Consider the following 12,322-nt stretch of genomic DNA (forward strand, 5'->3'; position numbering starts at 1 on the left):
CTACATTGATTTCTTTCCTTTTAAAGCACGAACCTTAACTAAGTTCCTTGGGCACAGATGAAACAGCATCAACAGGAGCTTGGGCTATTATTGTTCTACCTTGGGGCAGCCCCACTTCTGTGTGACCCACCTATTTCCTTGTGGCCAAAACCCATTTCCACTTTAACCCCAGACTCTCTCCCCTTTCTACTTCATTATACAGAAGCCATGAAGGCATTTTTTGCCATCTGCCTGGAGCATCTTCTGAGAAGTCTTCTCCCATTCCCTCTGAGAAGCCAGCTCTCTGCAGGAACTACTCCTACTGCTGGAGTTTGGGACTGCAGTCTGGACGTGGACCTGGGCAACCTGCCCTGTTTGAGCACGGGGCTTGGACCAGGTGACCTCCAGAGGTCCCTTCCAACCTCAGTCATCCTGTGATTCTGTGATATGTCCCACGTGCCTCAACATCTGCTCCTCTGAGGATTTCGAAGTAATTACAGAGGAAGCTCATTTCTAGTGCCTAGTTTTACTAGTTGACAGAGAAATTCCACAATGTCTGTTGGATAACGATTGTAGTCAGCCTGGAGAGAAGAGCAAACAGCACGGGACGGGAATGCAGTGGGTCCGGGAGGCACAGCTCTGGGAGTAATCGCTGGCAACTGTCCCTGTTTGCATGCACTTATTTGGAGTTACAATGTCACTTCTTCCCCTCCTCTGACACGTTCTCTCGCTTGCTCTTCTCAGAAATATCTTTTATATAAAACAATAAGTGCAGCCCCCACAGAGCAGGACCAGCTGTAGGCACGGGCCAAGCAGGCAGATACCCACGGGGAGGGCTGTCCTGAAGCAGGGAGGAGGGAAGGGGCTAGCTCAAGGTCTGTAACCCTGCTCTTCACTTTGCCTGTGCCAGAGCCCTGGAAACCAGGGAGACTGCTACTGATGCTGCTGAAGGAGAGGTTGGGGTGTAGCGATGAGCAGGGGCGCAGCCCCCCCGGCAGCCGGAGTTGTTCTGCTCAGCTCTCGTGTCCTATGGGCAGACGTAGCAATCTCAGCTCTCCATCCAGACTCCTCCCTATTTGTTTTTTTTTCCCCTTGCCATGACACGAACTGCATTCAGCCTTGGCCTGGCCTTTGTCCCTGATCCTTGGGGTAACAACATTCAATTTTGTGTGTAGTGCTGTGTAGCTTAACCTAAATTACAGGGACAAATTCAGCTCTGATGCGTGAGCGCTTTGCTCCCTATGTCGTTCCTCTGCAGCATTTCTCCCCGAGGCCAGAGGAGCTACACCAGCCCAGCCAGGGGTGTGTTTAATGCACTGAAGTTCATTCATTAGAAGTTCGTTCTTCATCCTTGCTGGTTCAAAGGCAGGGGGATGGGGAAGCGCTTAGGTCCGCACAACTGATTTGCTATTACCTGGCTGACTACTGAAACAGCATGGAGCAGAAAGCTTCCCATGGGATTAGCCATGCATTCGGCGTGCCAGGAGCTCTCCTGGCTTTTAGGATGGGGAAAGCAGCCTTACAGGCAGTGGGACTTTCACAAAGCACAGCCAGGGTGCCCCACCAAGGACGTGACTTGCCCTCCGTGGACACTCCGAGCAAGGGTTTGTCAATATTGCTAGGGGCAGAGCGAACCAATCCATTGCATTTGCACTGAATTTGTTTTGCAAATGTTGTTTTGAATATGCTACCAAGAAATGGCCCTTTTCTGGCTTTCCTTCAGTGCCTGGAGCAATCTTCAGCATCCCGTTCCCCAAGCAGGCCACGAATGGAGAGTGATGTGGAAAGCATCAGCACCATGAATAGCCACAGCACAAATTCTTCGTGTCAGGTCTTCTCTAACTTATGTCTCCTTCGTGCCAAACAGCACTGGGAGCTGCTTTTCTTCTGAGGGGAGGTTTCAAATGTAAGACAACCACTTTGGTATGCAAATGTGGTATTTACAAACTTTCCATATCTAATGTTATAGTTAATATTTAATAATGGTCATTAACTATAATAATTGTTATGAAGAAGTCTTCATCTTTTCTATCAGTACTTCGCTTTAAAGTTACCTACCACTATGATGACTAACTTTTCATGTCTTCTCTTTTAGTAAGCAGCTTTGGAGGAGCAAGAAAGTGGTGAGCACACATTTATACTAATGGCCTTACTTTGTGTGTTTTAACATACGAGATAGACATCCACTATGTGGGCTGGGTAACAGGAGATATACGTTCAAGTAAATGTATACACACTGAAGAGGAATGTGGAAACTCTTCCAGGGTTTATTTAACACGGTACAGAGCTATGAGGTTACTACTCATCGAGAAAAACTAGAGAAACTAGCTCTGATCCTTTAGAAAAGAGCAGACGAAGGGGACTTTGAGTGTTTTAGAAAATAATGACAAGAAGTGAGGGCTCTAAATAACTTATCGCCTTCAAATGCTGCTGCTAAGCTGCACGAGTTGGGACCAGTTTCATTTTGAATAGTGCCTTTCATGCAAATCACATCTCTGTATGCTTCAAGGCTCTAATTACAGTGTTATGACCAAGAGAAAAAGAAAAATCGGAGATATGAGCAAGTGTGGGTTTAGATAAGCTTTGAGTAAGATGGGAGAGGCAGTGAAGCGGAGAGCTAATGTCATCTCCCAGTAGGGGTCAAGAATTTACGCTCAGTGTATGCAGGATGGGTGGGCCCAAAAGGAACGCCAGATGATTTAAAATAGCAGAAGGAGCTAATATACAGGATGAGCTGCCATGGGGGAGAACACAAGCAGCTGGTAGAACAAGATTTTTTACTGTCTTTTGTGCAAATCGTTACAAAAGGCAGAGAAAAATACCCAGAGGCAAATCAGAGGGGACAGATTTATGCAGACTTCTTAACTCGGTCGTTAGATGGGCTGTCTTCTGGAGCATGCTACCGTATGATTAGTTCTTGAATTAATTAGGAAAATAACAAGTAGTCCATCCTCCCTGTGGTCAGTGCTCTGAACCTCATTAGCACCAGTGTACAGCCCATTAGTGGAGGCCTTGCAACATCAAAGCCTCCAAAGGCTTGCTGGTGAGCAGGAGGAGATCTGGGAGCCTTTAGCAAGTGCAAAAGCCACAAGCGTCCCAGGAGATAAATACTTACACCTGCGAGGATCAGACAGGGAGGCATACAGGAAGGACTTCGTGAACCACCTAGGCCAACTGAGAATACCAACACATTTTTGCAAGCTTGCTTTTTCTATCACGCTGGAGAGCACTGGCATTGCTTTGAACTGCTTGGTGCTCATAGTCTCGGGATGTGTTGTTTCCCAAGGGCCAACAAGAGAGAACTTGCAAACTGCTGATAGCTGGGCAAAAAAACCATGCAGTAACGTTTGGCTTTGCAGTTTCTTTTCTTACGAAGGTGGTTTGGGGTTATATTTTCCCCCTGAATTTTCACACATAACTACATTAGTATAATCTGAGTCATGTCTGCATATTTATAAAGAAACAGATCCCCAAGGAGTTTACGGATTTGTCATCTCAGCGCTGAATCTCTGAGAATGATCCTTCCAGACCATAATGAGATATTGTGTCTGCTCATGGAGACAAAGCCTGTCCTTGGACTCCTGTCCAACTTTTCCAAAGGAGTGAATAAGAGTCATGTGTACATAACCCTTCTGCCAGGACTTGATGGGCAGCAGTGAGGGCTGGGTTCAAGTGTAAGGGCATCACTACAAACACTCTAGCGTAAGCTCACAACCAGCAACCTCGGAAAAACAGGCTAAACTGTCTGATGGTCAGTCATTCTCAAAACGTTCTCCAACAAGAGTCAGATGGGTAACAAGAAATATGCTTATTAAAGGGGAAAAAGGAAATTTGAATGAGGTAGGTAAAAATCATCATAATAACAAATGCCTAAACTGTAACACTTCCACTTTCTCTTGCTTTGGGATATAACTGCTTGGCAGCTTTCCCACTCCTGCATAACCTTCACTGGTGGTGTCAGAGTTAGTCTTGCAGGATAGCAAGGACTTAGGCAGCTGTGAGTCCGTGCTCTGCCCTGCGCCCCTTGCTGCTGGCTGCTCCTGCAAACACACTACAGGATCTTCCCTTTGCAGCTCAGATGCTGAAAGCTGTGGGGCTAGGTTGGGGACCCACTCATCACAGGCTCTCAGTAAAAGATCTGGTTGGCCTGTGCTTGCCCACGTTATTGCAATCACTAACTTTTCTGCATGCAATGCTATTTAAGCAGCACATGCAAAATGAACACGTTGCAGCCCTGGCCACAGGGTTTCTTGTTTCACCTGGTAGCAATGGAGACCCCTGGGTTTGGGCCCTTTGGCCTGTGGGAATTCCTGGGGCTCCGGGGGGATGCATGGGGCAAGCGCTTCGCTGGAGTCTCATCCATCAGGTTTGCGTGTATTTTCACTGTCTAAAGAGAAGCTTTTTTAAATGGGAATTTATTTGACTTCTTACAGCATGTGCACGGCATCTCTACCTGACTGCAGACTTTTGCTAAGGACGTAGGTCCCAGCCCACTAGTTAAATCAGTTGAGTTATTTGCTTCCAGAAGTGTCTAATCCTAGAAGAAAGTGATAGGATCCTGGAATCAGGTACATTTGGAGTACATCGTTCATGGGATTTATTTTGTTTCCGCTAATCTTAGGTGATCACTCACTGGATCACATCTTGACGTGGGATGCCTCGTAGACCATTTTTTTTCTCTTGACATACCTGCTGGGCCTATTAGTCGTGTAAATACCAGCCATTCCTGGAATCTGGCTGAATTATCACTTCCAGCGCTACGTTATGAAAATCATTCCCGTGCATGAAGCATTTGCTGATCCTGTCACGAGAGAAAGAGGAAGGCACACACCTATGGACATGGCCCTGTATGCAGGCAGAATGAAAAAAAACACCTGCTCAGTTATGGCAATCAAGGTGCGCGTTGTTCTGAAAAACTAGCATTTCTTTTTGGGATGTTTATACCCGTTGTCTTTCATTTTCGTCTGATGTCACTTTGCTCTTGTGTTAAATAAAAGGAAATAATGTGTTCAGCTGAAATTCTCTGTGTTACTTCAGCTGACATGTTTTATATTATCTCAAGTCATTCTGTCAGGTTCCTTCATATTTACCATCACTCTCACCTGAGCCTTTTCATCTTTCAGTCTCTTCTGCTCCTCAAATCTTTTTATTGCTCTTTCTGTACTCCTTCAGACTATTTTGACCTAATCTCTGAAGTGCCTCACAGGTTTTTCTAGTTTCAATTAACCTGGGCAAATTGATGTCTTCAGCACATTTCCTCTTCTCTTCCCCTCCTCCTGCTCTGCCCACTGGGACACCTGTAGCCATGTGCTGCCTTTGCCATATTGCAAGAGAACTCTTGCTTTACACTCTTGTTGGCAATTTTTATCCATGACCGGATTTTACCCACGTGCGTGTTCAGTTTTCTGAGGAATATTTTTTAAATGCTACTGAGAATGTAAGTCTGTTTTTTAATCGGTTCTGCTGTTAGATGAGCTAATAGATGATAGGAGAGGCACAGCCTGTCCTTGCAGAAGCCATGCTGGTCTGCTGCTGTCCTGCTATAGTCACCAGGTTGTTTTAAAGTAGCGTTTCAGTTATCAGTTCAGCCAGTGCTTCCTGTTCCTGATTCAAGACTTCCTGGTCCACAGCTTTTATTTTCAAGACTGGTACAATCACTGTGCTTTGGAGGGTCTTAGCAGTCCAGAGAAAAATATCCCAAATTCCTTTAGGACTTAGGCGGGATGTTTTTCCTGGCAACTCAGTCTCCCATCAGTTCCAGTCCTTGGTTGTTCGATGCACGGTGCAGGAAGGAGGAAAGAAAAGTGTAATGAGCCTCCACAGTGTTCAGGCTTTCAGGTTGGGAAACAATGTCTGAGGTCCTGCCTGTGCTGGTTTTGGCTGGGCTAGAGTTAATTTTCTTTACAGTAGCTAGTATGGGGCTATGTTTTGGATTCGTGCTGAAAACAGTGTTGATAACACACCGATGTTTTAGTTGTTGCTAAGTAATGTTTGCACTAGTCAAGGACTTTTCAGCTTCCCATGCTGGGAAGCTGGATGACCTCAAAGGTCATCCCCAGGGAGCTCGGGGTGGTGATCGAGAGTGCTTCTGGCGGGAGAGGCGGCTGCCCAGAGGGCTTCTGCAGAAGCAGCTCCTCCTGGTGATCCGAGCCTTTGGTTCCACCTAGGGCCAACAAGGACGCTGGCCAACACAGAGGTGAGAAGAGGACTGACAAGTGTCACCAGGCTTTGCTGGAAAGATGGGCCACATTTGCTTTACCCAATGCATTGCCTCTGCCACGGTCAATGACAAACTCTTACCAATTCCTCTCGTATTGCTTCTTTCAGCCTACCAGTTTTACCTGTTTCTCCTGGCGAATTTACACGTATTGAACTGGGTAGGGGATATACCTGCAATAGTGGGGAGCCCATAGTTGGAAAACCCCTGCATCATGGTTTCTCAGTGGATGCACACAAAGGATATAACTTTTTGGGGGAAGGGAATCTTTAGTGTGGTTTGTGGTTATGTACATAGGGACAAGGGGCACGAGCAGAAACATCTGTGTGATAGCTGGGATTTACCAACCAGAGACTCTCAGGCAGGACGGTTTGTCCTATGAAACACTTTAGGACAGGGCACATTCCCACAGAACATAGCAGAAGCCATCCAAGGACGTTCCCGCTCTAGCTTTATAATTTCTATTAATATAAAAGTAGAGTCAAAGCCACAGAGCATTGAAACAATCCCTTCACTGTGTGATTGCCCATGGGTGTACGCAGACGGCGTGATTGCCCTTGCGCTGGGGTAATGATGGAGGATTTAGCCCTTTTTTTTAAGCTCTCATTAAAACCTAGCCTCATGTACACCTCCTGGTTACATGGTTGTTGTAGTACAGGATTGTGTTTTTCTCATTAAGAATGAAATGGGTTTTCCTCTGTCTTGTGGACAGTCTCTTTCTGTGAGATAGATACAGAGGACTGGTACAATGCATGCAAACTCCTCATTGCTGTAGTATTCAAAGGTTTTGGCTTTACTACATCTCAATAAATAACTAAATTGTTCCATCAGTCCAGTAGCATGGGGAGTGAGAACAATGTATGACCAGATAATTAAATGTCTTGTCTTTAAACAAGAAACAAAGTCATTTTCAATAGAGGCTGCTAAACCAAGCGCCCTTGCTCATCTGACATGCTTTCGGGGCTGTGTTTGGTGTTCTGTGACAAGTGATTGTGTGGGGATTTTGCTGGATGCAAACACTGAAAAAAAACTTGTTTATTCTGCTGTTCTGGCTTACTCATCCCAGATATGACTTTTCTAGTCCTGTTGAGAGCCTTAGAGACCATGGGTAACCCCGTTCAGCTCTGCCCTGCGTCAGCACAAAGAAGAAACAATACACAGGCAGCTCTGCATAGGCAGGGGTATGCCTTTGTCCTGCGTCCCAAAGAAGAAGGAGAGGAGCCATTCTCCGTCTCCTCTAGAGAAAAAGGTACTGTAGACCACAGAGAAGCATCCCCTGGCCTGGGTTCACCCTATAGATCCTCCACTGGGCAATGCTGAATTGCTCAAGAACAGCCTCCAGGGCCAAATGAGAGACACTGGCATTTGAGAATGAACTATGCACAAAAATCAAAACTCTTCCTCAATTGGCCATTTACGTTATGACCTACATCATATCAACCATATTATTATTTTATTTTATTTTATTTTATTTTATTTTATTTTATTTTATTTTATTTTATTTTATTTTAAATGTTGTGCAACAAAATTGATCAAACCAGTAGCTAAAGTAATTAACCTCAAGAAGGTAAACAGGATACAGAAGGAAGAAGAGAAAACAGCCAACTGTAAAGGGCAGTTGTGTCTTACTAGTCTACTATAATTCTTTGCGCATCTCAACAAATAAAAGCAGATGTACCATTTTGGCTTGGATATTTGTGAATGAACAACACAAAAAAACACCAAACCATAGAAGGGTTAAATAGTGAGGTAAGAAAAATTGCTAATTATGCTTTACTTCCAGATGAGTGAAGGCTGTAGGGAATTATGCAGGGACTTAACAACTCGTAGTCACCAGAGCAGCACAATGCTACGTGAAGTCCCTAGATGCCAAATGCAGCCTGATGCGTGCGGAGAGGAATGCCACAAATACTCAGGCATACCTCACACAGGGTTTGACACGCATCAAAACCAGTCTGAAAACAAAAGCAAAGGGACTCTCCTATTTTTCTTTCATGCTGCCTCAAAGCTTCCCATCAGCCACACAGCTGCCTCCTACAAACCGCTCCTGAAAACGCCTTTTGATTAACACATTTTTTTTTAAAAGGCAGCAGAGAATAGTCTGCTCATACTGCTCTCCTTTGTGGTCCTGTGTCTGAGTTTTTGCTTGTTTTATACCTTGAGCCTGGTGGGTTTGCTCTATGTGTCTGCAAAAGCTGACTGCATGCAGACCTGCTTCATTGGCCATGACTTCTGGCCAGCAGAGTGATATGAATAAAGTTGAGTGAAATTGAGGCACAACAACTTGAAAAGGCATTTGAGGATTTTTTTTTTTACATGTAATGTAGAATTAACTGACCATCTTGGACCACCACACCATAAGAAATCATTGAGATAGATGGCCGTCAATAAGGATGAGGGGTTTAGAAACGAGAATGTGATATCCTTTCTTTCTTAAAAAATAACTTTTAATCTCATTTTTGCAATGTCACAAACCAGCTGTGAAGGGACAGATAAGGGAATGTGACCTGAAATGTTACTCCCTAATTGTCCCTTTAAATGTTTCTTGCATTTGCCTTTCAAATATTTGTCTCCCATTATGCTCAGAAATTGGACAGGAGGGTAGATGGATCCTGGCTCCACGTGAGATGACAATTCCTCTTATTCCCAGCAAAACCTGTTTGGCTGCATTCGCCGGTTACATCATATACTTTATGATTCCCCTAAATTCCAAATTATTGAGCTGTTTTCCGGCTATTTGGGCCCGTTACACAACGGCATTCCCAGGGAAATCCCAGGTTCAGAGCAGAGCCACACCTAGAGCGGTCAAGAGACCAGCAGCCGTGGCTGGGAATTTGCTCCTGAGCTCCCATCTCCTTTCCAACCTCTCAGCAGCCTTATAAGCAGAGGGGGAAAAAATCTCTGCCGGGCCGGTGGATTCGCCGGCCGACTGACAGGCGTAATCTGGTGCACATCGCGGTCCCAGATTGAAGATCGCATGTGACCCCCAGCAGCCTCTGCATCTCCCGCCAGCTGCCTCCATGGGCAGAAGTGAGAATGTTAATAAACACCCAAATGAAAGGAAGTTGTTGGGTTGTAATTAACATATGCCGCTAGTATCTGTCGCTTTGGCCAGCCGCAGCAGACAGGCTGAACCCATACATACAAATGAGTGTCTGCCTGAACTGCGGGGAGGGGAGGGAGAGATGATTTCATTGTGAGCGTCTGGTGCTGTCAGCAGCTTTAAATCACACGGGTACTTACTAACAAAAACAGTAACGACCATTGTGTCCTGGAACAATAATAAGGCTTTTAAAACCTTGTTTTATTCAATAAACAGTTCTAAATGTTTGCTCACCCTCTTCTTTTCACCAGAGTTGCTTAATTTAAAAGATATTCCAAGGGGAAAAAAATAAAGCTCTGGCCCACCAAAGGTATTTTCGGCGCGGTTCGTCTGCACCTACGGCCCTTTCGCAGCTCTTCCCAGTGCCGCTGCCAGCGGGACAGGCGACGGCGGCAGTCCTGTGGGAATCACATCAACCCACTTCCAAAGAACCCATCAAGGGTTTCTGGAAGGTTGATAACGAGCCCAGAGCCATCGGCACTGGCCGGGGTCATTTTGCTGAAGTGGTGATGGTACGATTCTGTTTTCATTACCAATAATTACCTTTGTACGGCTGCGCACTGCCTACCTCACCAATTCTTCTCTCTTAGGGGGCTGAAAGATTAAAATGCACAGACAAGCCCCTGCCCATTGGCACTGCCGGAGACCTCCCCGTTAATTGCTATCACTCTCCCCTCACTCCAAAGAGATGTGTCAGGAACTGAAGGCTTAGCAGGTTTTATCCTCTCTAAAAATAAGGCCTCTGTGAATTTGAAAAATAATGATAATCTGTCACCCCCCAAATATATTGCTGGCAGTTAACAGTAATTCTTTTTTTGCAGCCGTCTTAGTCCTCCTCTAGGTTTTTAAATGTTTATTTACATAAGCGATTAGTTCAAGTACCGTCACTACCAAAACCAGTGGATCTAGGACTGCAAACGTGATTCTGCTGAATTGCTAAACTGCGGTGAAAAACAACAAAGTCAGAAACGCCTGGGCTGTGCTCCAAGACACAGGATTTATATGATCACATTCTGCATCTTGGTTCAGTCTGACAGAGTATTTTCCTACTTTCTGTATTAAAAGAGCTTCAAAGGTCTCTGCAGGAGTTTCTCTTTGGAGGCATTTGAGATGGCAGATGATAATTAGATATTTCTATAGCGCAGAAATTATTTTCTTTGCATTTCCCAGTTTGCAGGCAGAGCTGTGGTCAGCAACCCTGTCTGACTCAGCCTCTCATCTTCCTGCTTTTAAAACCCCACAATTCTCCTATTTATTGACTTTTTAAAAAAAGTCTTACTGCCTCTGAAAAAAACCTGTTCTGTTGTCCTTGCTTCCAGCTTTCTGCAGCAAAGCTGCCACTGTCTCCAGCAGAATTTGTGTCCAAGGAGGCAGTAGAAAACGGCCTTTTCTGCAGTAGAAACCCCTAGATTTGTCCTCGGTCAGCAGGTCCAGCTGGATGCAGCCGGTGCTCCCCGAAATGGCCTGGGAAAAGCTGTGGGACCGTCCCCTTCAGCTGGCCCTGCTCCAGGGGAAAAGCTGAAGGCCAGATAGATGAGAGCTGGCAAAGGAGTTGTTTGGTTTAATGGTTTTCCCAAACTTCATAATAAAATCCTTAGAGGTGGCTGTGGCAATACATCCTCCCCTTCATGCAAAGATGGACCAGCCGGCTTGGATGCACCCAGCGTCACTGGATGCACAGCGGGGCTGCAAAGTGAGGAGCCTGGTTTTCCAGCCTTTACACCTTCCATCTTAGCCCCGATGTAATTCCCCCATTTTCCTCCTGCTTTACATCACGGCGTGGGCAGGAGGCCGGTGCAGCCACCCTGCATCATTGGGACCATGCTGTGGTTGTCCTCACCACCCTTCACGGTACCTTCATCAGTCAGTGCCCTCTACTGGAAAGAAGACCCAGGCTGCCACCCTGGTTTCTCCAAGGACCCACCACCAGCTCCTGGCCCTACCTGGGGCTAGAGAGAAGTGGGGGGCCTGCACCCCACGCCGGGGGATCAGAGGGCTGCCGCCTGTATGACCAGGCTTGCTTTGGTGCCACTGCACCACCGCACTGCAAGATGGCACTGGAAGGATGTCTTCAGATGGGGACCTCAATGTGCTGTCATATTTTTGGGTGGAGAAATATCCCTGTAACGCCATGTCATTAAGCTGCTGCTTCTTGCCAAAAGACTGCAACAGCATTTATTCTACCTTCAAGATAAAGTGGGCTGGGAAAAAAGTACTGGATTTGGCACCTGCAGCTAGAGCCCAACTCTTCTGAAGTCTTCAGCCAGGCTGGGAATAGATTTCAGAAGCCTTTTTTAACATCAAGAAAAAGGAGATAGTCTTGTACTGTGGGTATTTTCCCCTCTATGAAGTCCCACCACCTGTAACAGGATTCCCAGGGAGAAAATTCAGGTGTTTTAAACCAGATTCCCAGATCAAGACCTAAATCTGAGGGAGCTTTATGGAAGCTGGTTTCATTGCTTTTATCCACAAAAACTATTTTCTGGATGTTGTGAATTTTATTCAATCTTTTGATGATGCTATTTTGACTTGGGAATCTGTTCCACCCAGAAGCGGTTGTTCAGCTACACGAGTTCAAAGGCACGAGAAGAAAAGGTTGCCAGTGAAAAGTTCCATTAGAAGTAGATTTAATCTTAAAATATGTGTATTCATCATTGCTTAATGTATTTAGTGCAGTGCCCAGGGCAACCCATTACGTGAGGTGGGGATACAGCTCCAGTCTCATGCTTTTTGCTCTCCATGGGTGCAAGTTCCATCAGTCTGAGCCGGGGCTACTGCTGTCCTGCTACCCCCTCCATCCCCATGCTCCCATCTCTTCCATGGGCCAGCACCAACACGTGCCTGGCCCCATGGTGTGCACCTTCGGTCCTTCCACCAGCAAGAAACATCCCTGCAAGTAATGGGTAGTTGTTTTCTGCTGGTCTGGCTCAGTGGCTCATCCCTCCCCCACGCTGCTGACAGAGTGGGGACCAAAGTGCCGTGGAGACGCACCCTGGGTTTCACGTGGGACTCCTGTGTGATGC

At 46.0% G+C, this 12,322-nt stretch overlaps 1 long non-coding RNA gene across 1 annotated transcript; it reads left to right on the plus strand.

The window, feature by feature from the left end:
- Positions 1 to 1,842: 1,842 nt before the first annotated feature.
- Positions 1,843 to 4,694, plus strand: LOC140649121 (uncharacterized). Its single transcript, XR_012041477.1, has 3 exons — positions 1,843 to 1,885; positions 2,075 to 2,102; positions 4,601 to 4,694. It is a non-coding gene; the product is annotated as an uncharacterized lncRNA (long non-coding RNA).
- Positions 4,695 to 12,322: the final 7,628 nt, after the last annotated feature.

Source organism: Ciconia boyciana, chromosome 1 (genome assembly GCF_034638445.1).
Source record: "Ciconia boyciana chromosome 1, ASM3463844v1, whole genome shotgun sequence".
In the NCBI taxonomy this organism is placed as follows: Eukaryota; Metazoa; Chordata; class Aves; order Ciconiiformes; family Ciconiidae; genus Ciconia; species Ciconia boyciana.